This window comes from Boleophthalmus pectinirostris, unplaced genomic scaffold, assembly GCF_026225935.1.
Source record: "Boleophthalmus pectinirostris isolate CB_2022bp ecotype Guang Dong unplaced genomic scaffold, ASM2622593v1 HiC_scaffold_22, whole genome shotgun sequence".
NCBI classification, from domain to species: domain Eukaryota; kingdom Metazoa; phylum Chordata; class Actinopteri; order Gobiiformes; family Gobiidae; genus Boleophthalmus; species Boleophthalmus pectinirostris.
In genome coordinates, this window is record NW_026571190.1 from 19,195,638 (window position 1) to 19,223,560 (window position 27,923).

At 37.0% G+C, this 27,923-nt stretch overlaps 1 pseudogene; it reads left to right on the forward strand.

Annotated features, from left to right (window-relative positions):
* The first annotated feature begins 620 nt into the window (after positions 1-620).
* Positions 621-27,923, forward strand: LOC129410328 (dynein axonemal heavy chain 6-like; annotated as a pseudogene).

A 27,923-nucleotide genomic window follows, 5' to 3' on the forward strand; every position in this document is an offset into this window, starting at 1 on the left:
ATGGCGTGGAGAAAATATTGATGGTATTTCAGGAGCAAGTTGAAAAAACATCAGATTCTTCTCAAATGCAAAACTGGGACATACAGGCCAATGGTGCAACAGGGCCTGCAGCAAATGAGGATAAGAATAACACAGTATGATACTACAATGTTAATGTGAAGTTAATGTTAGTACTTTGTTCTCTATCCAAGTAATCTCCCGTCTTCATCAGGCTGTTGAAGCTGTCCAAGGGCAACCTATTTTCGTCACAGAACTCAAATTTCTGTGGATATGTTGCATTATGCCCCATCAGAGGAAAAATTTCAGGTACATTAATAAATAGTCATTTTTTATTTGAATACCACCCATGTGTAACCTATTATTCTATCAAAAGAGGGCTATTGAGGAGCTGACTGAGCAGTTTAAAGAGACTGTATTATCTGTGCATGCCCTTATGTCCGATCAAGACTTGGATGAATTCATAAACCTCTCAGAAGAAAATAAGGTTAAAATTGCTCACACTTCCTACATTATATAACATTCAGGCTTGCTGTTTTAGATTAGACAGTTTCATGCTAATTATATATAACTGTTTAGGATGAAAAGGGACAACCATGTCTCGGAGCCCTTCTATACAGTGATAGTCACCTTCAACAAGCTATGTCAGAAATCAAGGTGCACTTTCTATATCTATTAATTATAATTTTTTAAAATGTATTTTATAATGTGAATATTAACATAATGATACTTTGCTGTTCTGTTTGACGTTTAGACAGCAATTCACTTTGCTTTTGATACTGCAAGTGTATATGCTCATACATTTGAGCATTTTCGGACATTCTACAAGGAAAACAAAAATTTAGATGTTCAAGCATTACGACAAAAAGAACATGGTAAAAGCCTAACTAATCCTTGTTGTCACTCAATCTTTACAACCTTATTATGATTTTTTCTCTTTTTAGGTTTGCTGTTTTTCAAAAAAGCATTAGCTCTATATCACAATCAGCACAATGAAACCTTAACTATTCCACAGAAGAGGAGCCTTGGCTTACTTCTTGTTGACCAAACAGAACTCAAACAGAAGTCCCCTCTTAATTGTTTAGAGGTCAGAAATAGAGCATATTATTAGCCTGTATCATAGTAATCACAATTCTTTTTTGCAAACCGTGTGCAACAGTTACTTCTTGTTTTAGGTCATCAATGGGCTCCTGACGCGACTTGCTAAGCGCAAGTTCGACGCTGCTCTTAAAGAGACTAATGATGCCGAAATTAAACTGCGAGTTAGCCCATCAACCATGGCTGAATTAGCCAATTACCTTATTTTCTTGGAACAAATACAAGAGAGAGTAAGTAACTAACTTCCTCAGTATAATAATCTTTTTTTTTTTTTTTTTTTTTTAAATAACAATAGCAAAGGTGTTACCATGGTCTGTCACCAGATCCATAGATTAGCAGAAGAGGAAGAAGCAATCAGTCAGCTGTATAATCTGATTGGCAATTACTCAGTTCCAACACCACCTGAAGATGCCTCATTGTTTGCCTCATTAAAACCTGCTATTAGCTTATTGGAAGTTAACATTCTTGATGCATCTTGGGCCGTAAAGGACATAACAGAAAAATTCAATTCTTCACTAAAGAAAGATATGAAGGATCTGAAACAAAAAATTATGGAACTTGATCATAAATCACAGGTATTTACAATATTTTTATTGTAAGCCATTTGACATATTTTGATCTTAACTTTTCAAAAAATATTTTATTTGAATTTTTAGGACAAACAAATACTGGATATCAATGCAGACCCTGCCAAAGTATGACTGCTTTTGGGTGAAATCCAGATTTCTGTAGATGAGCTTCGTGCCCAAGCAGTCCCTTATATGTCCTATCAGAAAAGATTTGATGTAAAAATATATATTTTGTTATTATCTGAACCATGTCAGCGGACAAAACCACTGAACCTCTCTTTATGAACGAACAGGTGGAGGTGAAGTTTGAGTCTTTGGATATGTTGACCACAGAAGTTTGACTGAAGCAGCTGGGATTCTTTGGAGGAATGGGACACTTTACAGGAAAAATGGCGAAAGGTACGGAACAACATATTATAACAAATAATCACTGCATTACTACACTGTAAATGTATTAGAATTATTTTATTTATTTGCATATGAACTTTTTTTTTTTTTTTTTTTTGCATCAAAACTTTGAAACAGTTTTCACTGCTCACACCCAGAGTTTGCGTTCGAAGCTGGACCTGGAGATGTTAGCAGCACAATACTAAATACTCTAAATATGCAAACCAAATGGAGAAGGGGCTGCCACGTAACAATTTAGTGCCAAGTTTTAAGGAGAAAGTGGAACTGATGAAGTGTAGGGTAAGTTTAACATGATGTGATTAACAACATGTTATTGGAAATCTAAAAAAATCTTATGTCTGTGTTTTAGCTTCCTGTGATAACTGATCTCCGTAACCCATCTATAAAACCTGATCATTGGGAAACTCTGGGGTATATGGTGGGACAAAGTCTGGAGGTGGAGAAGCTTACTATTGCAGAATTAGAGGAGCTTGATCTATTTAGCTATGGGCCAGAGATCCAAGAGGTAATGTATTTTACATAATTTTATTTTACTTTGATTTTCCTGAAGCCCAAAATCATTCTGGACTACTTAATAACACTACCGCTCCAAAAACTGATTCCTTTATTTTATTTTCAGATTTCAGGACAAGCTTCAGGAGAGGCCTCTGTTGAGACACTAATTAAAAAGGTGTGGAAATTACCCCATTATTTCCTCCATTCAGTACATTCTACATATGTCTTAATGAATAACTACAGGTGGAGGATATTTGGAAAACTACAGAATTCACTGTTCTGTCTCATGGCGACTCCAAAGAAGTTTTTATCTTGGGTGGAAGTGATGAAATACAGGTACATACACAAGCATTATCTTGTAATTTAAAACAAAATGGCATTTTCTATGTGTTTCTTTTGTATTTTAAAGGTGGCCCTGGATGACAGCATTATCAGTGTTGGGACAGTTGCATCATCTCGTTATGTGACTCGCATCAAGCCCAGGGTGGATGAGTTGCTAAGCCAGTTGCATCTTTTCAATCAAACATTGGTAAAATCAATTAGATCTAACATGTTCAACTGAATATTCATTTTTGTTATTTTTAAGTGAGATGTATACAGAGAGTCCAGTATATCTCTGGTTGTATACTACAGTAAAAAAAATCCACACCTTGTCCCAGTTATTCTCCACTATACCTAACTTCCAAAATGTTTTCAGGATGAGTGGCTCACATGCCAAAGAAATTGGCTGTATCTGGAGAGTATATTTTTAGACCCAGACATAAAGAGGCAGCTTCCTGCAGAATCGAAGATGTTTCTCAAAGTGGACAAGTCTTGGAAGATGATTACGTCAATGGTAAAAACAATGCCTAATGCTCTGAGAGCAGCGACTCAGCCTCGTGAGTAACTATTAGGAGTATATAATAATTTAGTGCAAAAGGTTAAAGCTGACATTAAAACTTAATTTATTTTTTACAAAGATCTACTAGAGACGTTTAAAAGCAACAATGCCCTTTTGGATGAGATACATAAATGTCTTGAGGCTTATCTTGAGTCTAAGAGTAATTTTCCCAAGGTACAGTAAATTATTCACTATATTATAATGTGGACCTATTTAATATATTTTCATTGCAGGTTTTATTTCTTATCTAATGATGAGCTGCTTAAGATTCTGGCCCAGACAAGAAATCCTCAGGCAGTGCAGCCCCATCTTAGGAAATGTTTTGATTCCATTATACGCCTAGAGTTTGCCCTGTTGCCTGAAAAGTCTCGAGATGCCACAGAGGGTGACGTTGATTCTCAGCAAGACAAAATCTATAGCAAAGACATCCTGAAAATGGTCTCTCCAGAGGGCGAAAAGGTCAATTATGAAAAACAAACAAACAAAACAAAAAAACAATCTAATTAACTTAGGTGTTGCCTGTAAATTTGTTTTGTTAATTCATGATTTCTGTGTCTTCATTCCAGGTGTCATTAACTAAGGGTCTTAAGGCTCAGGGGAATGTAGAAGATTGGCTGTGTAAGGTGGAGGAGGCCATGTTTGTATCACTGCAGCATCTTAGCAAAGCCGCCATAGCAGATTACCAGGTCAAGTCCAGAGAGGAATGGGTCGTGGCTGGACATCCGTCACAGGTAAAGCAACACAAGACTTTCACTGACTCTGTTGAACCTGGATGGAGGAAAGTAAATGTCTTTTTGTTTTATTTTTTATTTTTTTTTGGATGAAAATAAAAGTACATATCTTACCCGTGTTAAGAATATGATTTGTGTATTTGTTTGTATACTTGTATCTGTATCATTCACATCAATATTTTATAATGATGTGTAGGTTTTTCATCTCTCTTTGAATGCCTGCCTTGAAGGGGACCATGACCACTGTGTTGCATTACAGCAGTTTGAACAAACCAACTTTAATGTAAGTTTCCTCAGTGTGTTCTTCCTTCTTTCATTCAAATAGTCTTTATAGTCCTCAGTATCTCCTTCTAGAGACTGAATTCTTTGGCAGCTTTAGTAAGGGGACAACTACCATCCTTACATCGGAATATAATCACCGCGCTCATCACCATTGATGTTCACGCCAGAGACATTGCCACAGATCTTGTCCGACAGAAGGTACATTTTACCACTTGTGATTTTACATGTTATGTATATGAATTGATGTTTAAATAAAATAAATTAATTACTTTGCATGTAATTATATTCATATATCAATATTACAGGTGGACTTCAGGTCAAACTTTGAATGGCAGAGACAGTTACGTTACTACTGGGACATGGATTTGGACAACTGTGTTGCCACTATGGCTCTGTCTACCTATATTTATGGCTATGAATACCTTGGAGCCTGTCCAAGGCTTGTTATTACTCCACTTAGAGTACATATTTTATTGATTATCAATTACATAATTTAAATAGAACATTTAACACATTTTAATTATAGTTATATTTATAGTTTTCCTTTTTTTGCTTTGTTTTGTTTTCAGGATCGTTGCTATTTATGTCTGATGGGAGCTCTGCAGTTAGACCTCGGAGGTGCTCCTGCAGGGCCAGCTGGGACAGGAAAAACAGAAACCACCAAGGATCTGGCCAAGGCTTTAGCCATACAGTGTGTGGTCTTCAACTGTTCTGATGGGTTGGACTACAAGGTTAGACGGAATTAAAAACATTTGTACGGACACCTGCATGTTCCTTGTAAACACAGCCTTTTTCTCCAGATAAACCTTCAAATTAACATGTTGAATTTACATAATGTTGACACTAGGTGGCACTGTTGCACAAGTAAAGAAAGCACAAATTCTGTCATTCTCTCATACACAATAAAATGAAATAAAATGTGCATAATTTGAGGTTCCATTTACTGTGCTGCATTTATGTATAAAACATAATTTATATATTAAAAATGAATACATAAATAATTAATAATAATAATAATATGTATATTGTGTCTTTCAGATGATGGGCCGCTTCTTCAGTGGTCTTGCTCAGTCTGGAGCTTGGTGTTGCTTTGATGAGTTTAATCGAATTGACATTGAAGTGTTGTCTGTGATTGCTCAACAGCTCATCACTATTCGAAATGCTAAAGCCTCAAAGGTCTGCTTAAAGAATGTTTTCACTCTTTCATTATCATACATTTTGGATTCAGACAGTGTTCATGGAAACTGTAACATCTTTCTTTTTAATATTTTGCAGCTGTCAAGGTTTCGATTTGAGGGAAGGGAGATCAGACTAGTGATGACCCGTGCTGCCTTCATTACTATGAATCCTGGCTATGCTGGTAGAACAGAGTTGCCAGACAATCTAAAGGCTTTATTCAGACCCATAGCCATAATTGTCCCTAATTATGCTCTTATTGCTGAGGTAATATTTGTATCATAATTTATTTAACAATTTAACTTTTTCTTCTTGTATTTACTTTATCTTTTTGTATGTGTCTGTTTCTTGCTTCAGGTGATTTTATACTCTGAAGGATTCGAATCAAGTAAGACGCTGGCTAGGAAGATGACCCAGATGTACAAGCTATGCTCAGAGCAGCTGTCACAACAAGACCACTATGATTTTGGCATGAGAGCGGTCAAATCTGTGCTGGTGATGGCTGGGTTAGAGAAATATAAACACGCAAACACATGTACTTGTAGACACATAGGTTTAGTTACATAAAGCAGAAAACAATCACAAGGAATTGAAGTGAGACATAACATAATTTACAACCCCATGGAAAACTACACAATTCAGTAAACTAGTTTTAGCAACATATTAAGTTTACTCCTTCGATCATTTACTCTGACTGTGTACAAATCAATGACAAATTAGACAAACATATCAGGTAGAGAGGGAGAGTAGGTAATTTTGGTTGCGCTTGTTCTTCTTGCTTGGGTTTTTAAACTCATTTAAATTGATGCACCTCCACCCAGTGTAGAGAGCATCATGTGATCAAATTTTGTTCTTAGCTAAAGTTCTTTGTGCTGTAATTGACTTGTGATTCATTGTCTGCCATTGCACACGACTGGCCATTTGCTTTCCCCACAATTTGTTTGTGTAACTGAGTGATAAAAAAGAGGAAAAGGGAAAAGTTGTGCTGCATTTGTGATTACACTGACTACATATTGTTTAAAAATCATAAAAACAGGCAAAGCAAAACTCTTCTATGCTGTTATGTGTCAGTGTTTTTAGCTTAAATAAGCATACACCTACTTGTTCTTATTTTTGCATGTCTATATATTTAGATCCCTGAAGAGGAGCAACCCCCACCTCAGTGAAGATGTGGTACTTATCCGAGCTTTGCGGGACTCTAACCTTCCAAAGTTTCTCACAGATGATGCTGTCTTATTTGGGTAACGACTTTGGTCATATATGTTAGAAAACACAAGAAAATATATATTTTAATTTAATTTGTTTATTTATTTTTTATATTTCATAAAATGTTCTTGCATTCTTATAGTGGGATCTTATCTGACTTATTTCCTGGGGTGACAATCCCTGAGCATGACTACGGTGTTCTACATTCCACTATTATAGAGTCTCTAGTTAAGGGCAATTTACAGCCTCTGCCTGTAATGACCAAAAAGGTAATGACTGTCAACTCTTTCTGTCTTTTTAAAGAAGACATTTTCTTTAAAAAAAAAATACTATAGTATTCTTAATTTGAATTTCAGGTAATCCAGTTGTATGAGATTATGCTAGTGCGCCATGGAGTTATGTTAGTTGGGCCAACTGGAGGGGGTAAAACTACTGTCTACACTATTCTGGCTAACACACTGGAGACCCTTTATAATTCAGAGTATAAGGAAGCCAACCCCTTCTACCAGCCAGTCAAGACCTATGTTCTCAACCCCAAATCAGTGACAATGGGAGAACTCTATGGCGAGGGATTGCTGATCATCAACACTAATTTAATAGATATTTTAGAAAATTGATGTACTGGAATGTTTAGTTTTTTGTTGTTGTTTTTTTTCTGTTCTCCATAGGTGAACAATTTGACTCTTGAGTGGATTGATGGACTGATGGCGTTGAGTGTTCGTGATGCAGTTAGTGACACGACTGACGATCACAAATGGGTCATATGTGATGGCCCCGTGGACGCCCTGTGGATTGAGAACATGAACACTGTGCTTGATGACAACAAGATGCTCTGTCTGGGCAATAGTGAATGAATCAAGCTCACTCCATCAATTCACATGGTGTTTGAGGTTGGCATATACTGTACATTAATCAGTTTATTTGTTATAGTTTTGCACATCTTTAAAATTGTTGTAACTGTTTTTGTAGGTTCAAGATCTGACTGTGGCTTCTCCAGCAACTGTCAGTTGATGTGGAATGGTATATATTGATCCAGATGAGCTCAAATGGATGCCTTATGTTCAGACATGGATCAGTGGTCTCGGAGACAAGGTTACACTATTCTGTGTTTGTATTTTACATAAACTCATTCGATATTTTATATAGTAGTGTGTGTTGTTACCACTCATAACATGCTCACATATCATGATTTACTGCAAAATCTAAAAGCTAATTTAATTAAAAGAAACTTGATATTTTATCATTCATTTTGCTTTTTTTTTGCTTTTTTTTTTCAGTTTCCAGAGGCAGTCAGCAAATATCTCCTGGGGTTATTTGAAAACTATGTGGAGAAGGGTCTTCAGTTTGTCTCAAAGAATTGTATACAGGCTATTCGCCAAGTGGACATAAGTAAAGTCACCACTCTCTGTGCTTTACTTGAAGTATTGCTGCTTGGCCAGGAAGGACCTGGATTTACAATGGTATACAAACAGTAGAAGATCACAATTTAAAGATTCACATCTATTATTATTCCTTTATTTACTGAAGTGGAGGATTTTAAAGCATCACATTTTCAAGATTTATCTTGGGCATTTGTCTTGTTTTTTTAGGATGCACATGATCTCAACAGGGTTATTTGCCAGACATTTGTCTTCTGCTATATTTGGTCTGTTAGAGGTAATCTGACAAGCACATACTGGGAGTCCTTTGAGGCTTTTGTTAAAGAACAATTTTCAGGCAACAGGGATGCCGAGGTACAAACATTAATAATTTACATACATTAATTTATTTACCATAGGTTGATGCTTTAGTTTAAGAAATAAACAGTTATAGCAACATTTTGATTTGCATCTGTTTAATAATTGTTCGATGTTTGTTTTAATCCTAAACTATAGATTCCAGAGCAAATGGTTCTATGGAATGTACACATGAATTTTAAGAACATTCGTCTCCAACCGTGGGACAAGATCATTCCTGCTTTTAAGTACAATAGTGAGCAGCCATTTTTTGAGATGCTGGTCCCAACCACAGACACTGTGCGATATGGCTATTTGATGGAGAAGCTGCTTTCTGTGCAACGCTCTGTACTTTTCACTGGTGATACTGGAGTGGGGAAGGTATATATGCAAAGTTATGGTGTATTATAAAAATAGGTTATAAACACTATTTGAAAAACATAATGCATGTATTTTGATGTTTTTATAGTCAGTTGTTGCCCATGATCTACTAAACAGGATACAAGAAAAGGAAGGATATCTTATCATCTTCATCAACTTCTCTGCTCAAACTTCCTCTGCATGCACCCAAGAAATTATTGAGTCTAAACTGGAAAAGAAGAGAAAAAATATTCTTGGTAAACAACAAATATACAATACTGGAAGACACTAGCCACAACATATTACTCTTTTCTTTCACATGTAGCCTATATAATGCTTGTGTGGTTGGGTAAAGTAAAATTGTTGTTTTTAATAGGTGCTCCTGGTAATAAAAAATTGGTAGTCTTTGTGGATGACTTGAACATGCCTAAGCTGAACAGCTATGGTTCTCAGCCACCCATCGAACTCCTCCGTCAGTTCCAAGACTTCTCTGGGTTCTACGACAGAGGAAAGTTCTTTTGGAAAGAGATCCAGGTATCCTCTTTATATGTTTTGTAAGTAAATGTATTTGATCTTTGAAACTTACTCTAATTTGAAACATGGCTTACATACTGTTTGTCTGGCACACCACATTTGTATTTCCTGTTAATGCAAGTATTCTATTCGCTGTACAAGGACATGACTATTGCAGCTGCATGTGCTCCTCCGGGAGGTGGCCGCAACCCAATAACTCCTCGATTTATCCGCCACTTCAGTATGCTGTGTTTGCCTACACCATCAGAGCTGTGCCTCAAACAGATCTTCAAGGTGAGAGCAAAACCTCTATCTATCTACCAATCCATTTGTTCACAATACCAACTTTATTCAGCCGTCACACCTTTTCAGCTTCCAATCAATATTTTTGTGAGGCTAGACCATGTAGTTGCTCCCTTTTCTCTTACCCTTTCTCTTATTCCTCTTTTACCTCTAAACTCTGCTCCAGGCTATCCTAAATGGTTTCCTCACTGAGTTTGCAGAGGAAGTGAAGGCCTGCTCCTCTCACATTGTGGACGCAGCTGTGGAGATTTACAATCGTTTGAGTTTGGATTTGCTCCCCACTCCAGCAAAGTCTCACTACGTCTTCAATCTCAGGGACCTTTCCAAGTGTGTTCAAGGTGAGATGCAAAGTAATGCTTTAACTTCTTCAAACACAGACATTTAAGGCACAAGGTAAACACAGGCCTTCGTGGAGAACAGATGCAAGTATCACATCTGACAGCGTGCTGTTTAGGAACAAAGTGAAGAACAAATGACATTTACAACGCATGAAGCTGCAGAATAATAAAAACCAAACACGATACTAAATCAGAAGCCACTATGTAAGACAGACATGATACTGCATGAATATAAAAAGACTAGCTAATTTATTATTATTTTATTTACGCGTGTCTGTCTTTTTTCATGAATAAACAGACATATTACAGTGTGATTCTGGTTATTTGAAAACAAAGAATCAGATCTTTCGCCTTTTCTGTCATGAATGCCAGTGAGTATTTCATGACCATCTTATAAACAACCAGGATAAGGATTCAATACCATCATCTGTGATATGGCCAGTAATTAAAAAACAACATACATTCATTTTATGTTGGGTGCAAAAATGTGTTGTAATAGTTTTGTTCACCACCTAGGTAGATATTTTAGCATTACTATGGAGCCTGAAAGCTTTGTGACACATCCAATTATATTCGGGGACTTTATGAGGGTAAGATTAATCACATTTTATGAAAGTTCACATGCAACCGTTACTTCATATTATTGTGAGGATGTATTATAGGTGGATGCAGAGAAAGAAGACTGCATATATGAAGATTCAACAGACATAGAGAAGATACAGGCTGTCCTGCAGGACTACCTTGATGACTACAAGCTGACCTTCTCCAAGGAGACGAAGTTGGTTTTCTTCCAGGATGCTACTGAACATGTCTCTAGGTATGTCTGAGTTTTTAGATTTATGTTTTGCTCAGATTTGTGACAAAAAGAGGAAAAAGTTGTTACAATTTTATATTCCTTCTAGAATTGCCTGTGTGATTCGCCAAGAGAGAGGAAATGCACTCCTTGTGGGAGTGGGAGGAACAGGAAAGCAGTCTCTAACCAGACTAGCAGCTCATATGTGTGGCTATCGGTGCTTTGAAATCAAACTAACCCGAGGCTACAACTATGACAGCTTTCATGAAGACCTGAGGAGGCTCTAAAAGATGGCTGGTGTGGAAGGCAAAGATATGGTGTTTCTCTTTACTGATACTCAGGTACAAATGCACCACTTCTGATGGATAGGGGCCCAAAAATCCAGGATTTTACTTTGAATTATTTATTATTGCAGATTGTGGTGGAAGAGTTTTTAGAAGATATCAGCAACATGCTGAATTCTGGTGAAGTGCCAAATCTTTTTGAGAAGGATGAGTTGGAACAAGTCCTGGCAGCCACCTGGCCAAAAGCGAAAAAGGCTGGAATAAGTGAAGAGAACCGGGACGGGGTACAAGCAAAGAGTGACAAAACACCAAAACAAGTTCAAACAATATTTAGAAGTTTTCTGTCACAAGAAGTGTGAAATGCCTATCAAAATACGCTTGCATTTCAATTTATGCTCTAGGTTTTCCAGTACTTCATTTCTCGTGTTCGTGAGAAACTGCACATAGTGTTGTGCATGAGCCCTGTAGGTGATGCCTTTAGGACCCGATGCCGGATGTTCCCTTCACTTGTCAACTGTTGCACTATTGATTTGTTTATACAGGTATATGTACATTTAAACATAACTGTCCATTTTTAGCATGCACAGTACTATATACAATAATAATATATGTATTTTTCCTCCTCTACTGGCCACGGGAGGCTCTGCTTTCTGTCTCTCAGGCCTTTTTCCAGAACATAGACTTTGGCAGTGCTCTTCTGAAACAGAGCTTTTCCACCATGTGTGTGGAGATACATGTGGGTGTGTCCGACATGGCTGAGCGCTACTACTCCGAGCTGAGACGCAGGTATTACACCACACCTACCTCATACCTGAAGCTCATTAACCTCTACCTGTCCATGTTGGGGGAAAAGAAACAACAATTAGTCCTTGTAAGTTAATATCTCTCATTGGCATTTCTACATAGGTGTACACGCATTCCTATAATAATGCATCTATGTTCATTAAAAGGCAAAGGACCGTGTGAAGAATGGACTGACAAAATTGCTTGAGACCAATAAGCTAGTGGACAAAATGAAAGTGGACTTGTTGGCTTTGGAGCCAGTTCTTCAACAAAAGTCTATTGATGTTGATGCTCTGATGAAGAAGCTCTTTGTTGATCAGGAGAAAGCTGATGAGGTAAGCATGAAACACAGCTGTGCAACATTTTAGGTGCAAATGCTTTTTGTACATGTAACATTTTTGTCATATTTGTCATTTTATGTGTGTATATTTTATGTGTGTATATATAACAGGTCTGTAGTGTGGTTAAAGAAGATGAGGCTTCAGCTAAGTCCCAGGCAAGAGAAACGCAAGCCATTGCTGATGATGCCCAAAGGGACCTAGATGAGGCCCTGCCTGCTCAGGAGGGAGCCAATCAGGCCCTGAACTCCCTGGACAAGGCTGACATCTCAGAGATCAAAGTGTTTACTAAGCCCCCTGACCTGGTCATGACCGTCATGGAAGCTGTCTGCATCCTGCTCAACTGCAAGTGAGTGAGAACCTCAGCACTTTTTTGCTGTTTTTGCTGAGTGACTTTCCTTTTCTAATATCACATATTATACCCCTATAGTCAGCATCCAGAGAATTACCATACCATCTCATGACTTGGCACCTTTCCCTCTGTCACCTCTCTAATTTAATCAATCAGTCCTCACTGCGGTGCTGTGGATTTGGTCTAGGTCAAAATAATACTGTTTTGGTATGGGCAATATTATCTTCTGCCTGCCCATTGTTTTCTAAGAAGGCATTGTGTATGTTAAATGAGCCCTGCTTTGGTCTGAAGTCATAAATACAATGTTAAAACCCTTGATACTAGGGTCAACTTAAACTGATTTATTCACAAAGGACACTGCCCATTAACTTCCAGATAATGTCTATTTTTACATCCTCTACAGACCAGATTGGCCAAGAGCTAAGCAGTTACTTGGAGATTCAAATTTTCTCAAGCGTCTAACTGACTATGACAAAGACAATATTAAGCCACAGATCCTGCAAAATCTACAGAAATATGTTAACAATCCAGATTTCATTCCCGAAAAGGTTTGTCTGAAAATGATTTAAAACTCATACATAGCAGGGTAGTTTTGTACTGGAAATTGTTCTTCTAATAATTTTTTGTATAGGAAGAGAAAGTTTCCAAAGCCTGCAAATCAATGTGCATGTGGGTCAGAGCGATGGATCTGTACAGCAGGGTTATGAAAGAAGTTGGCCCTAAAAGAGAAAAACTGGCCAAAGCACAAGTATGCCTGCAGACACTGCTAACACTAGTCCTTCTACAGCTAATATGCTATTTTTTGTAGTACGTAATGCATTGTACTTACAGTTCTATAGTCAGTTGTATAGACCTGATTAGACATTGTCATATTGTTACATAATATTAGTTCTTGAAATCTAATTCATATAGGAAGAACTAGGGCTGGGCGATATGGATCAAAAAATATATCCCGATATATTTTGCTATATCTCGATATACGATATATATCTCGATATATGTTCAAGAAAAAATAACCCCCTAAAACTGAAAACTGCTAAAACAAATCTGCCAAATTCCACAAGGTCCTTTTTTTAAACTGAAGTGTAAGAGGTCGGCAGTTCATATAGGAACATTTAAGATTACAAAAACCCTAATTACATAAATAATAATTTAACTGTAAAATAAAAGAAATAATACATATTTCCTTCTTTTCATTCATAAATAAACCAACTCAACACAAGCTCATCATTGCATTAACTCTGTTATCCAAACCAGAACCAGAACCATGGGTTCATTTAGCAGAAGAAGCTCAGGATGTTCCTTATTTCAATAGATCCATGTTATTATCCAGCAGTAAGGAGCTCTGAGGTTTCCCACAATCCACTGCAGATCAAACCCAACGTTTCCAAACACTATTGTACAAGTGACACTGCAGCAGATTATTAATTAAAATCTTCTGCATAAATAAACTTTACATTGCTAAACTTTACAATATATAAAGCATAACGACTTTAGAGCCACATCAGCCCGTTTGAGATAATAATGTGTTTAATGCAGTTTTGCGCACGTGTGTTTACATTTTACAGAAACGAAACTTAAGCGCATGGCTCATTTGCATAAACAGCGCACTTCTCACGCAGCTCAGCTCGTTTAGCTTCTTTCGGGCTAAAGGACGAGACTTGGTGGAATATGAGGATGTGCTGCTGATGGTTTTGTCTGTGTAAATGGTGGACTCCCCAAAAAATTCATGGTGCTTGAAGCACGTTTCACTGGCAAACTTTTGGCGTTCACGTGATATTTTTCACGATATGAAGTGAAGGAGACACGAGCGAACAAAATCAGGGAGGCGAGGGCGCGGAGGCGATGAGAGAGAAGGTAAACAAGCTAAGCGGTGAAAACAGAATTGAATAAAAGCATTATATCGATATATACGATATGTCAGAATTCATATCGAGTTTAAAAACTATCTCGATATATTTAAAATATCGATATATCGCCCACCCCTAGGAAGAATTGGATGTGACTAACCCTAACCCTAAGGGAGAAGCAGCAGAAGCTAATGGAAGTTGAGAACAAGATCTGTGTCTTACATGAACAGTTTAAGAGCAGTAAGAGAGAGAAGGAGGATCTCGGTAAGAGCTACTCCTCTTCCTCTGGGCAGTATGGCGCTGAATGGTATAATTTTTTATATATTTTTTTAAATCTCTTGTACCTAGTGAACACCATAGCTCTGACACAGGCTTGGTTAACAAGAGCAGGGAAACTCACATCTGCTCTTGGAGACAAGCAGGTTCGCTGGGACCAGAGTGTTGCCCAGTTTGAACAGGAGATCATCAACATTGTGGGCAATGTCTTTATTGCTGCTGTCTGTGTGGCATATTATGGAGCATTTACCTCACACTATAGACAGCTGGTAAGTGTAAGCTCCTGTCAGAACTGAATGAATAACAGAAATAATTCTATCATCATAGCACATTTTTTACATTCCACATATTATCTTAGCTAATCGAGCAGTGGATAAAACAGTGCCAAGGACTGAATATTCCCATCAGCTCCAGCTTCAGCCTGATTAAGATTCTGGGTGACTCTTATGTGATTCGTCAGTGGAACACAGAAGGTCTGCCTAGAGACACAGTTTCCACAGAAAACGCCATCTTGGTGACGCAGGGCCGCCATTGGCCTCTCATGATAGATCCACAGGACCAGGTATAATGGGCCACTTTCTGAAAAAATACCATGCATGATCCAAATAGTTAATTCATTTTTATGTTTCAATAGGCCAACAGGTGGATTTGTTCCAAAGAAGGCAAAAATGGTTTATAAGTAATCAAATTAACAGACCCAAATTTTCTACGTACACTTGAAAATACAATCCGTCTCGGCTTGCCTGTGCTGTTGGAGGAGGTAGGCCTTGTTACTGTGATAATAGAACTGATATTAGTCAAAAACAATGACCTTCAACTATTTGTTAATTTATCTATAGCTTAAAGAGACCTTGGACCCTGCTTTGGAGCCTATTCTGCTGAAACAGACTTTTGTATCAGGTGGACGTACTCTGATCCGTCTTGGGGACTCAGATATTGAGTATGACAAAAACTTCAAGTTTTATATGACAACAAAAATGGCTAACCCACATTATCTCCCAGAGGTGAGAAACACATAAATGTCTTGTAAATGTTTTTGTATTGTAGAAAAAGCACAGATAAAAGTAGTGCCACATCCCAGAATCCCTACAGCTTCAGAGCAGCAACTGTTAAATAAATCAATGCATGTCACTTGTTCATGTCAGGTCTCCTGCTGAGGCATCTACTGTGTATCTATCTACTTTATTCAGAACAGGCCCTCTCTAGTATTTTAACATCGTGGTAATAAAACATGATATTGTTGCTGGTTATGCAAGTTTCCCATGGGTCAAGAAGAACCTGAGACATAGTGCTAAAACATGTACGTTTTTGTACTATTTTAAAGTAACTGTCCCACTTTTTCAGGTGTGTATCAAAGTTACTATTATTAATTTCACTGTGACCAAGTCTGGCCTAGAAGATCAACTACTAAGGTAAGTGAAAATGCCCTATAGCTCCACCAACAATTACAATTTCTAAGTCTTGAATGCTATTTTTAGTGATGTTGTTCGCCTGGAGAGTTCCCATCTGGAAGAGCAGAGGAATGAGCTGATTGTTCGAATTAACAAAGACCGCAACCAGCTAAAAGACATTGAGGACCGCATACTGAAGCTGCTGTTTACATCTGAAGGAAATATACTTGATAATGAGGAGCTTGTTCAAACGCTGCAGGAGTCTGTGGTAGTATGTTGATATGAAGTACATGTTTTTTATGTCTGTCACTATCAGAAAATAAGCTTTTGTTTTTGTCAGGTGACATCTGAGGCTATAAAAGTTCGCCTACAGGAAGCAGAGGCCACAGAGGTCATGATCAATACAGCAAGAAAGCGATACCACCCCGTAACCACCCGCGGCTCTGTATTATATTTTGTTGTCGCCAGTCTCTCTGAAATCGATCCAATGTACCAGTTCTCACTCAAGTACTTCAAACAGGTAGACCAACATTAAAAAAAAAAAAAAAGCTTCTTTTACCATCACAATTCAAGAACATGGCTTACAAATCGTATTATTTATTTACAACTGTACTGAGGCAATGTGTTATTTTATTATGTTAAAAATTAGGTGTGTTTACCCTAAAGAATTAAAAAGTTTTTGAGGAAAAGGAAAGGAACACTTGGCTGTCTCATTTTCAAATAGATCAACTTTGATTTTTTACTCTGTCCAAATTCATCAGTATCTCATCTGTCATTTGTGTTTTGTTTTTCTTTCAACAAATCTACAGCTGTTTGTCACCACAATCGAGACATCCCAGAAGAGCAGCATCCTGGAGGAGCGTCTTCAGATCCTACTTGACCAGATCCTGCTGAATTCCTACATAAACGTGTCTCGCAGTCTGTTTGAGCAGCACAAGCTCATCTACAGCTTCATGTGTTGTGTGGACATCATCAGGCAGAAACGAGAGATCTCTCAGGTCGAGTGGCAGTTCTTCCTCTGAGGAGCTGCCTCACCGGACAAGGTGAGCTACTATGAACGTAACAGTACAGCTTTAGCGAGAGGGAGAGATGGTGAAAAAAATGTAATTTATGTTAGTCATAAATACGAAGGTAAATGTATGAATTGTATGAAAATATAACATTTTGATGGAACATGGCAATCTATTTGTATTCTAGTTACAGTATATTGTGCTCTATGTTAACATTTGAACGCTGTTAGAAGTGAACTGATAACATGGCATGATTGAAATAAGATCAATTTTACTGTCAATAGACCTGTCAAAGAGACTTGTGTTGTTAAAACCTTTTTTTGTGCCTACTAATAGAATAATAAACTGTTAGACCCTGCAGTAAGGTTGAAATATGCTAGTACAGTAGTTTTGGGTGATTTGTATGTCTTCCTTGTATAACCTTCATGTTAAATTAACTAGGTGCTGCTTATTTACAACCCTATAAACCTGTTGGGACCTCTGTGGCAGAATTTTTTTTTCCCCTTTATTTCAACGTTAGTGTAGCTGAAAAAGCTTATAAATGCTCCCACAAATATTTTGGTTGACAGAAGAAATGAATTACAGTATCTTAGTTCTCCAGTCTGTGCTGTAGCCCACATGTTGCATACTAATACACTTCATATCAGATGATTCAATGTCCTTGAAGCCCGACTTAACCCAGAGGACTAATTCAAAATGGTTTATTTCAATGGATTTCTTTGAATGAGCTCTTTGAATTCACTGCCCTCCTTCTGTCTATAATTCTCTTTCCCAGCGGGGGGGAGTTTGTGATCCTAAGAACCGGTGCTTTAAGGTAAAAAGGTAGCACTGAGCAAAGATTTAAGGGTCTTTTGAGATAACAGCATGGTTTTATTGATGTGTGTGTGAAGGTTGAGAGACTTAAGCAGCAGCACAGTCTACCCATGCCCAAAGGAGACATACCCCTGGGTTCACCACCATTTGGCTCTCATTTATACTGCATTACTTTCACAAAAGATTCTGCCTTGGAGCACCACATGCTAATGTCACTTTTTTCCATCACACTGAAACAAGTGTCATTTGCCCACCATGATCCTTACATCTGTCATCTAGCTGTCAGAAGCTTAAACTCTAATGATTTTTAAATGTGTCTTGCATGAGCACTTATGTCCTTTTCTACAGAAGGAACCTGTGCATGCTGTTTTGAATCACCGCCAGACGACTCCATGTTTTTTCATCATTTTGTTTTATGATTTTAGGAAAACCGAGATCGTCCTGATGTACCATGGATAAGTGATTTTTACTGGAGGACTTGTTTTCAGCTTGATCACATCCTGTGCTGTTTCAAAGGCATATCCAATGAAATCACCAAGACTCACATCAATATTAAACTAGGTAACTGCACCACTCTTAGTAGTATCATGGAAAGTCCAGGAAGGTCAAGCATTTTCAACACATTATGCATCTTCTGTAATGCATGTGCTCCATATAAAGGTTTTTAAAGAGGCTTTTCATATAAACCTTTGGGAATCATTTTTCACTTCTTTCTTCTCCAGGACGTTTTCAAGCATCACAATCCAGAGACCTGGGAGGGCTATGTCAAAGATCTACTTCCTCTTGAGGAATCCAACAGGACCAAGGAAGGCAGAGTCAGGGGTCACTGGAACTAGAGACTGGGGTCTTTCCAGAAATTAATCTTAATCAAGTGCTTAATGGAAGAGAAGGTAAATACATAACCACAACATTTTTGGAAAAATATTTTGATGTCGTGAAAAATTTGTGGATTTTTTTTTTTTTTTCTGATAAAAAATTCAATTACACTTTGGTATTACAATTTGTATTTTGAACTCAAACATTAACTAACTATGAAACTAGTTAGAAGAATCACATTCATTTAGTCTGTCTATATCTCATTCTCAAAATGACATGACATCACAAGGTGGAACTGAGTGTTGTCTGTTTGAGAGAAGAACTGAGCCTAAATATGCAGGGCTTGTGTGTTAAACGTGTGTGGATGAAGGAAAACAAAAAACGACAACAGGTAACAACATCATAACATAGATTCAAAAATAGTTTAATATTGGCCCTTCTAGACAAAAACAATAATGAATATTACATTTTGTTCATCATGCTCATTATTAGTTGAGGATCATTATTTGTTTTTGTTTTTTTTGTTTTTTTCACTGTTTCTTGTTACTTAAGTAAATGAGTTCACTCCTCTCCAGGTTGTATTCGCTGCTACTGAGTTTGTGATTGTCAGTTTGGGGAAACAGTTTGTGGAGAACCCCCCAATTGACCTTTCCAACCTGTACAACGACATGTCTCCCTGCACCCCACTCGTGTTCATCCTCAGCACTGGCTCTGATCCCATGGGGGCCTTCCAGCGCTTTGCCAAAGAACGTATTTAACATTACTACTAGTCATTACTGGCAAAGCATGTTGGTTGGAGTTTTATGCTCACTTGATCTTCTTATATGCAGGGTTGAGTCTATTTCATTGTGGCAGGGACAAGGGCCGATAGCCGAAAAGATGATACATGAATAAATGGAAAGTGGGAGCTGGGTATTCCTTCAGAACTGTTATTTAGCTGTGTCCTGGATGCTGGCAATGGAGGAACTTATCAAAACATTCTCAGAACCAGGTATACAAGATTCAATAATTCAAGTTCAATTATCCAAATTTATGTATATGTAGGTCTTATTTAATTCATTAAAAAAAATTTTTTTTGCACTTATTCTTGTGCTCTATGCCCACAAAAGTATTTCCCGTCACAGTATTGCAAAACTCTGTTAAGGTTTATACATTTATTTTGGTAGTTTATCTGATTTAATTCAAATATTACAATGTAATTTCACCTAGGAATAGTGTTTTAAAATGACTGGATGGAATGTGTGTTTGTGAAAAGGCACTCAGACTTTGTAATCACCAAACCTCAGACTGCGGGGAATGGTTCTTTTGTTGTTTTGGTGTGATAAGAGTGCAATAAGGCTAATTGAAAAGCTCAATCAATCTGATTTTCATTCCCTTAATGAGACAATGCATGATATTTTGTTACAATGGAACACCCGTTATCTTATCCAGTGGTGAAAAGCCTATTAATTGATATTCTAAGACAAATATTATTGCTTTATTAGAAATGCACAGCTACTAGATAACTTCATCTTATATGAAAGGTTGGAGGGAAGTAGGATTTAATGATTATTAGACATCACACTGTTTCAAAATTACAGTGAATATAGCCTTAGGTCTTTGATAAAAAAAAAAAAAATAAATCCTATACAAGAGGCTTTATTCTATTTGATACTTGAATGCTTTGATTCATCTCGATCTCCCATTTGAATAATTCATGTGATTACTAGGTGACGAATGAGTCTCCCAAAGGACTGCGAGCAAATATGAGAAGAGCCTTCACAGAAATCACCACTAATTTCTTTGAGGACCATGTTCTAGGAAACCACTGGAGAAAAATCGTCTTTGGTATATGCTTTTTCCATGCAATAATCCAGGTAACAATTTCTTCTTTGCTTCATAAAGTGCTGTCTGCCTAAAGTCTTGCAACATGCATAATTCACAATGTGCATATCTTTTGTGCTTTATTTTTTGTGACTAGGAGCGGAAGAAGTTTGGCCCTCTAGGCTGGAACATCCGTTATGAGTTCAATGATAGTGACAGGGAGTGCGCTCTGCTTAACCTCAACCTGTACTGCAAAGACGGCTCCATCCCGTGGGACGCACTTGTTTACATCACTGGTGAGAATATTAACAATAATTTTTGTCATACATAACAATCTGCTATTTTTATTTGAGAAATTTGAAAAAAGGAAACAATTTATTTAACATTTTCTTAGTAATAATAAACCAGTGTGCACCCTTTATTGATACTTTGCAGTTACATCATGCTGGGGGTGTTCATTAATGCATTTCTGTTGCTGCAATGTTCAGTAGTTTTCATGGTGTCACAATGCACACATTGGCAAACACAGAAAAAAGTTTAAAAATTGTCAGAAAACTCAAAAAATAAAAAATAAATATTTAAACCGCACATTTTCAGGAGCCTGTTATCAGTTCGAGTGTTTGTGATACTTTTTAGGAGTTTGATTTTCAACAAAAATGTGACAGTGACTAACTGAAAAACTGTTGACTAATGCTGTCATTTTATGTATGAGACACTTGTTTATGAGCACAAATCATCTCATCTGTTGTAGTTCCAACCAAATCAGCTCTTTCTGGTTAGATTGTGTTAAAATAATGATCAGATTAGCAACAGAGCTTCTAGAAGAGCAGTGCTTTCAGTTAGCTTCACACCGCCAAGAAATGTTGATGACATCAGCTGCAAAGTACCAACTGCTCTAAAACATCGTATTAATAGATATTAAGTGATTAACATGTTCAAAACTACTCTTTCTACACTCTCACACCAACTTCACACTTGAATCTGTCCTGTCTAGTAAAGCCTACAAGTTAAAAATATAGACTTTTGGTTCTTTATAAATCATCAGTACAAGTACCAGCTTTTGTTTGGTTTTTAATTTGACTTGGAGATCTAGTCATATGTGTGGGAAAAACTCAATAAAAACGCTTAGTCTCCAATATCCATAACCAAACATTCTCAGGAGGTTGTTTGTCCTGCTTTATTGCGCAGTGACAGCACCATCTCTGTGCTCTTTGTTTTTGTCAACAGTGCACACATTTGTACCGTCTTGTGCAATTGGAAAGCCCTAATGTTTTCTGCTTTAACAAAGATGGCCTGTTTCACTCGTGCAGCTGTGGTCCTGTTTGTTTAGCGCTGGCTCTGCTCCGAACCCTGCTCTTCCTCTTCACTGCATTAAAAAAAAAAAAAAAAAAAAAACTACAACAGATGCCAGCATACTCTGAATAGTAGTATGCCCTTATTGTACTTAACAGATATACTCTTGGTGAAAACCTAATTGCTTTTTTGTATCTGCTTACTTTATTTTTCACTTTTTTATTTTTCACTATATATAAATAGCAAAAACAGCATAATATGGACCCATTAACTGCAATTTTAACCCTAAGTACATTGTCTTACTATTTCATACAGTTTGTAGGTACAATGTATTATGTCGAAGTATTACTACGTTTCTGATAGAATAAAAAAAATAGTAAAAATTTAAATGAGGAGCACATTTTTATTTAGCTCACTTGTATGTAAAGTTCATTAGTTTGGCTAATCTGGTTTTCAATTACACTTTTAAATGATTCTGTCTTCCTCAGTGGAGCGTCTCACTCCATTATCATGTTGATGTCTCTCATTGCTGTTATTGCTCTTCTGTCTTATTAGTCTAATCCTTAATGCTAAGAGTCATCTTCTGCACCCGGGGCTGTAGCAGAGAATTTGGGCTCAAACCAACCATGATATTGCCTTTCCTCTTTTAGAAGGAGCCGTTTCTCTCCTGGTACTAAAGCGGCTTTACACTGCCTTCAGCATCCAACAAGCTTCAGCTCACATTTGTCTGAATATCCTGTGGATTCTCCTCTTATGTAATACTTAATGTCTCAGATATTGTGCCAAATTCAAATTGCAACTATTTATACCATTAAATATTAAATGTTTGAACTTGGGGGTAAATTATATCTTTAATAAACAAACAAACAAAACAAGTAATAAATCAGATGAGTTTAACACTTTTTTTATTTTTTTTTATTCCAAGACATAATCATTAATTCACTTTAATTCACAATGAGCATTCAACAGAGACCAGTTTATTTATTATTAATTTATAATAAAGGTTGTTTTATTCATATACATTTGATAACTGTCCCTCAATATAAATTGGTGCCATTAATAGACAAAATAAGAACATTTGTAATATATTATTTTATTGTTTTTGCATTCTTTAATTAATTGCAAATGCCCAGAAACAAATACAGAAAAGATTATTTAAAGCTTGTAAACACACTACAGCAATGCATATTTGGAAACAAAGAAACAAATATTACACGTAGAGATCCAATAGTGGTGATCCCACATGTCGATGCAGTTCTTCACAGCCCCAGGCAAACTGTAAATAATGAAAGGACTCTCTAATGTGCTGGTGAAATGGTGGTTTTAAGAGCCAGTGGTGGGAACAAAGCAAGCAAACAACTGACAGTCTCCTGGGACACACTTTTTCACTCATCACAATAATTAATACATGTGTTCTAAATGTCATTAAAACCTTGTTAACCAAGCTATTTTTAAAAAACAAGGAATGGGAATGAGAAAATTTTTTACAAACCTGTTGTTAAAAGGATTTCACTATGTTTTTGTTCCTCAGGTGAGATCACCTATGGAGGCAGAGTGACAGATTCTTGGGATCAGCGATGCCTAAGAACCATTTTGAAAGGCTTCTTCTCACCTCCATCTCTGAGTTCAGGCTACACTTACTCTTCCTCAGGTAGGAGTTCTACCATGGTAACTACATATAGTATATATAAACAAAACATTTACAATCTAGGCCAACATTTCTAACTTTGGTTTTGTTTGTGCGCTTAGGGATCTACTATGCCCCAGAGTCTAGTCATCTCAAGGACTTCAGGGATTATATAGAAAGTCTCCCCATTATTGATGATCCAGAGGTGTTTGGTATGCACGAGAACGCCAACTTGGCTTTTCAGGTAATTAATTGAGTCTCCAAAAACTTCATAGAGAACATCAGAAGGCTTTTTATCTAATTTTGTTAATTAGACTTGTCAAGTTTGGTTTAGTTTTCTGTGTGCCTATAAGCATGATTTCACTATTTGTTTTACTTTTTATTTGCAGCGACAAGAAACTTTATTTTTAATTAGCACCATACTGGATGTGAACCCTCGGTCCTCAGCCAGTCATGGGGCCAAGAGTAATGATGATGTAGTCTGTGAGTTGGCTATGTCCATCTTGGAAAAAACTCCCTAGTTAGTACCCATTAAATTGCATATTGTATCTGTTCTTATCCAGTCCAATTTAGTATGGCAATATATATATATATATATTTTTTTTTTTCTGTCCACCTGCAGAGCATCTGGACATGACTGAAGCTACAGAGTCCCTGTTTATCCGAGATGAACAGGGACGCTTGAACTCGCTCACAACAGTGCTGGGCCAGGAGGCAGATCGATTCAACAATTTACTCAAAGTGCTCAGGGTGAGGCACATGACTATATTTATGGTTTGTGCTCTTTGCTAAAAGATTCATGTTTTCATATAGTAAGAAAACCATGCACTTTGAATGAGCCCTTGGTATACATTGTGTATACTGTGAAGTTCAAGTCAAGTTGTACATTGTTGTACAATGTGCATTTTTATATATATATATATATATATATATATATAATATATATATATATATATATCAAATATATATAAATTTATCAAATGTGTAATTGATCAAATTTTAATTGAATTAGGTCGAATGGAATGCATGCTGCGATTACATTTGTCAAGTCTACCTGCCAATCCTATGGTGTTAAAGAAGCAGGGGCAGAGATCAGTGTGGACTTTAAAAAATATTGATTGAATTAGTTAAAATTGTAAAAACACTTTCTCCAACAGATCTGCCTTGTTAAAAAAGTTAAAATGTTGGCTATATACCTTGTTTTGTCTCTTAGACTTCTCTTGTAACTCTACAAAAGGCCATTGGGGGTCTGGTAGTGATGTCAGAGGAGATGGACCGTATCTACACGAGCTTCCTCAACAACCAGGTCCCGAGTCACTGGGCCAACTCTGCATACCCCTCCCTCAAAACACTCGCCCTCCTGGGTCAAAGATCTGGTGCTCAGAACATTTTTTATTCAGGTAAGCAAAAAAATAAAAATAAAAAATCTGTGTGTATTTTACTGTCTAATATGTTTTAAACTAATATTAGGTTTATGCAGATTTTTGATACTTATTGATTTGTCTGTCTATACCACATATTACATTTTTATAGTGCCATGATGCAGTGTCACAATACAAAAATTTCAAAATACATTTCAATACTCTTAACTCCTAACTCTTATTTAGATAGTAGGCCATTGTAACATTTAATGAAATTTTCAATACAGTTTTTTTTTTTTTTTTTTTTTTTTTCTTTGCTATTACATCTTTACCTACTTTAGAATTGTCTAGCTTTTTTTAGATCCATACCTGAGTAAAATTATTCAGAAAGATCTTTTTATATGTGGTCCTATTCATATTATAATATTTTATTTATTTATTTATTTTGCCATTTAATTTCTTTCAGTATTGATATCTGATCAAATTTCAACAATCAGAGAATATGTTTTATACTCTGATATTAGGCTGAAATATTTGGAACCTTTCTATCCATATTCATGTATTAGTGTGTTGCTTTTTAATTTAAAAAAAAAAAAAAAAAAACACATAACACTGGGTCCTTCCCCCATCTCCTCAAAAAACACCTACTACCACCTCTCATCTCTGGCCCCTCTTCCATGAGACTGGTCTGAAAATGCCCTCTCACTCTCACACGCACAGTCAAAATGTTGAGAAGTTGGCTTTGATTCAAAATATCTTGCTGCTGATTCAGACTGCTTGTGTTCACTCACCAGAGACCTGGGTCCCTTTAAAGTCCCATAAGATACACTAGGCTGGTAATGCACCATGGTTAGTTAAACATGCAAAGCAAAAAAAAAAAAAAAAGCAGCTCTTCTCTTCTCCTGTGCCCTCCTTTGCTAGACTTGGATCACACGTGGACAGCCCAAATCGTTCTGGATCTCTGGGTTCTTCTTCCCTAAAGGCTTTCTCACTGGTAAAAACATTATCACATTTTTTTTAATGAACCATAGCAGCAACATAAGGTTGGATTATATAAAGAGTAATCTTTCTAATCTATTTTTATAGGAGTGCTGCAGAATCATGCAAGACATTACAATTTGCCTATCGATGAGTTGAGCTTTTGCTTTAACATGGTGCCGGCCTACAGGGATCAGGCAGTTGTGAGTGAAGTGATATGAGGTCTCCCAGAAAATGCTAAACTTGACATGGATGATGAGGTAATAATGCTGGACTGAAAAAAGTGCATTTTTATATTATTATACTAGACATATTCTTTTTTTGCCTTGCACATGTTGTAATGTTGTGTCCTCCAGAGCTCAAAATACTTGCCACACATTCCTCTATGGCAGTGGATTTGTAATCTATGAAGCTCCTCTATGTTCATATGCGGTCACTAAAGTTTTTATTATGCCTGCAATAATTCAATGTTTGTTTTTAGCTTGATACAAACTGTTTGGCTGCTGGGTTACGGTATACATCAATTTCATGACAGCTAAGACCTAGAGGTAGTTCCTAGACATATACATTATTTTACTAGACCTAGAAACACCAAGGTGAAGGAGTAATTTAAAATGTCTAAATAATGGATAATGTATGAACTTTAGTGCTGTACATGATCCTGATGAGAATTGTTTTTGCTGTCATGTTATTCAACTACCAAAACAAATAACATGCTAACAGTGTACAGACAGAAACAGCTTATAATTAAATGCAGACATGACACGTATGAGAGACTTGTTTATGAGCACATGACATGTTTCATTTTGACCCTAAGAGCAGCTTTACAATAAATCTGTTCTGGGGCTAGACACTTTACTACATGAAAAAAATGGGCACAGACCCTATATCTTGAGGCTGTTCATTAAATGCTAAGGTTGTATATTTTCTTGGGTTCACAACAGCTGCCTGATCCAAAGGACGGAGTACTGGTCCATGGGATGTTTATGGACGCGAGCCGCTGGGACGATGAGAACATGGTGATTGCAGACGCTTTACCCCGAGTGATGAACTCCATGTTACCAGTGGTGCACTTTGAGCCTCAGCAGAACTACACCCCTGATCCCAAACTGTACGAGGCTCCTTTGTACAAGACCTCTGCTCGGGCTGGGACTCTCTCCCCTACTGGTGTGTACTGGGAGGTTGTATAGTATTTCCCATGAATTAACAAACCCAGTTTTTACATCACAACATTCTAGCATTCCTATAGTTGAGCTGGAGGACAGCTTTTTTTGTTTTGCTGTTTAGTTTAACCAGCACTGGTACATGGTTTATGGTTAGTATATCTGTAATTACTGGGTATAGCTTCATGAAACAAAAACTGGCACAAAGTTAATTGGGTTCTCTTTCAAAACAAAAAATAATAATAATTACAAGTTATGTTACAATACCTTTAGAAGGGAATGCCCCAAATTGCTGTCAGCTGAAAGAAGTTAAAGCCATAAGACAAAAATTGCAAGTTTGTGAAACCAAGTGGGTGGGTCATATTATTATAATTAAAATATTTATTTCTAAAACAGCGAATCCCCATGGAGATCCATAGCCCTCTGCCATTCATCTGAAAATATGACCTCATTAAAATAGAGAACATCCATCCAAACTATACAAGCTGTTTATTTATTTATTTTTATTTTTTTCATATTTTGTCTCTATCCAGGCCACTCTACAAACTTTGTTGTGACAGTCATGCTTCTGTCCAGCCAACCAATTGATTATTGGATCTCCAAAACTTCTGCTCTACTGTGCCAGTTGGATGACTAGCTTTTGTTTTAGCTTCATGTTTAAATTAACATATTTGGAACATACTGTACTGTTTTTTGTGGTATATTGTCATAAAATGCTATTTTTAGAGATGTGACAAAAAGCTGTCCATCCTCTCACAGGCAGCTACATTATCTGTAAATATGAAGAAAGCTGTATGTTGGCTTATGTGCTCATTGAAATTTGCAGTACGCCACACGCCTCGGAGACATCAGACAACGGACAGAGGGGAGAGTGGATGGGTGAGTGAAGACGCAGCAATCTTAATGGTTTGTAAATGAAGA